We start from the raw sequence: 2500 nt of genomic DNA on the forward strand, positions 1-2500 counted from the left end.
GGGAGCTTACAATACATTTTGAGAAATGTATTGTTTTTTTCCCCCTTCAGTAGAAAATAACATTTGTTTTTGTTGTGTTTAAGGCAGAGTTTAAATTAATTGAACCCAGTGACACACGTTCGGAGACTAAGCATGCTGCTAAATAATTCCTGGGAATAAATTGCTCGGGAACCAAGTACATTAATTTACGGCTCTCCAGATGCTGACAGATGTGGGGGGGGGGAGGACCAACAAATATTAACATAAAACAAATTTGCTTTATTCTTCTTCATATTTCTTCTTCATCCCCGACTTGAGCTCACCCAAGGCTCCTTCTCTAATTATCCACGAGGTCAGTAAGCAAAATTGGGAAGAAGCTGGGAGATCAATACAAATTATCCCTGAGCAAACCAGTGCTGACAGTTTGAATTGCAGCATATGTTTACCCAAAATCAGGCAATTTATCTTAATATCAGCAAAGTAATGCAGCGCAGGTGAAAGGTCAGGCAATCTCTCCCCCTCATAATTACCCAGTTCTAAAACAGGAAAGTGGTATTGATTGGCCTGGCTCGGGGCTCTGTGACTGGACGTGCCAGCGCCTTGCCCTGGCTCGGCAGGGCTCTCGCCCGTAAACTCTGCGTGCGGAGGCCTCATGAGATGTGTGTGAGACCCCGGTGCTTTCTCCTCCCGTTGGGGAACTTGCCAGCGATGGTGCAGGGCGGTGGTGGGTTCTGTAGGGTTCGGGGTGCTGTGGGCCAGAGGGGCCACCAGTTGGCCAGGCTTTGCAGAACCCAGGAGCTCTGCAGAAGGCAGCTGCTCTTGGGGGCACAGAGGTGGATTGGGTACCCCCACCTTCAGTGATCAAAAGCCTCCCAGAACCATGAATGCGTGTCATTCCTCCTGCAATTTAAAAAGAGAGGGGCAGTTTTTCTAATTCTTGAACGTAAACTCATTGGGCTTCCAGTAGCCCATCCCCTGGAAGGGATTTAGAGCTGGAATGGCAGCCCCAGCCCCTTGCCTCGGTCCGCATCCAGCCTGGCAGGAGCCCACAGTGCATAATTACGCGTCACATCCGAACTTCCAATGGCGTGCCGCGCTTATTCTTGGCATCGCTTTCAAGACATAAGTGCTCTTTGGGCTGAACTGAGAGGTGAAAGGGGCCCACGTACTTATACTGCTTTCAGATATTTTTGGGCATCGAAGAAGAATATCAATTCAGCCGAAACATTGGAAAGCGTCTCTCCCAGAATGAGAGTGTATGGTTATTACAAGTCATAAAGCTTCTGAAAGCTTGCATTAAAGCGTCTATCACCTGTCAGGGGCATTTGCATGAAATCAATAATGGCCGCCCATCTATCTTTTCTGATCACCTTTCATCAGGCCGATTCATTAAGTCAAACGGTCGTGGTGATTAGCTGGGGGAGAGGAGAAACCTGACATGTTAGAAATGCAGTGGGCCACCTTTTTTGTTCCCTGATCAGGAAAGGTAATACTTTGTCTAATCCTTTTTGGACCAAGTCGTTTGGTGAGGCTGGGCGACTGCGCACGCGCCCCGCGGCCTGAACTGTGCTTTTGCCTGACACTCTGGCCTGGGCCTAGGCAGAGACATGACAAATTGTCCCCCAAGTCAACGCTGACAGCTTCTGATGATTAATGGTCTGATTATGAAGTGGTTTTACACATACAGAATTTACATCACAGAGAGTTAGAAATTTTGCCATGTCACATACGCCGAGGCATTTTGAAGAGCTTTACTATTTGCAAAGAAAAAAGAGGGCAAAATCCCTGCAAAAGCCATGTCATGTAAAATCAATACATCGGATCAATGCTTTATTAACAAGAAAATGTCTTACTTCACATTCCTGTGCGGACCTTTGTCTCCGGGATGTATGATGGAATGTCAAATCATATTGTGGTCCTCAACTTTCGGGCGCATTATTGAGTGTACGTGCGAGGCTTCCTGCATTGCTTACAAGATGCGCCAGCACCCAAGCACTGGAGAACAGTGACCAATTATTTTGGAGAGCACTTGCAAAGGCAGTCCCCTAGCCGTCCTCTCCAGAAGCCGCAGTCTTTGTGTCCGCCCCCGCACCTTGCAGACCTGCTGAGTTGGGGGATGTTAATCATCAAATTACTAATGAGTGATGGCCCAAATTGCAGGCAGAGTAATGAATAGATGGTGGCAGGTCTTATTAGTCTCCGAAAAACCTCTGATTTATGTTGTGCCACGCACCGTGGAGTGACTCCACGGAAAACGCCATCTACATCAAGAAGTAATGTACTCTAATAAGTATTTTCGTCTTAACTCGTGTCCCCGGGCCTCCGGGCTCAGTTTTTGTTGGAGTCAGGCAGAGCCATAATAAAGCCCGATGGCTCCTTATAAAGCTTGTTAAACACAGTGTGTGCAGTCGGACGGAGTCCCGGCCGTGATTCATGCACTGTACACAGCGCATGTGCCGCTGATTTATGGCCGCGCACAGTTCATAGTCAAAATTACAATTGGAGGGATAAAAAGATTAAT

At 47.5% G+C, this 2500-nt stretch overlaps 1 protein-coding gene across 4 annotated transcripts in view; it reads left to right on the forward strand.

Annotated features, from left to right (window-relative positions):
• EBF3 (EBF transcription factor 3) overlaps nt 1–2500 on the forward strand; it is a 125851-nt gene that overhangs the window by 111379 nt on the left and 11972 nt on the right. The gene's annotated exons all lie outside the window — the stretch shown is intronic.

This window comes from Hylobates moloch, unplaced genomic scaffold (genome assembly GCF_009828535.3).
Source record: "Hylobates moloch isolate HMO894 unplaced genomic scaffold, HMol_V3 SCAFFOLD_3, whole genome shotgun sequence".
In the NCBI taxonomy this organism is placed as follows: domain Eukaryota; kingdom Metazoa; phylum Chordata; class Mammalia; order Primates; family Hylobatidae; genus Hylobates; species Hylobates moloch.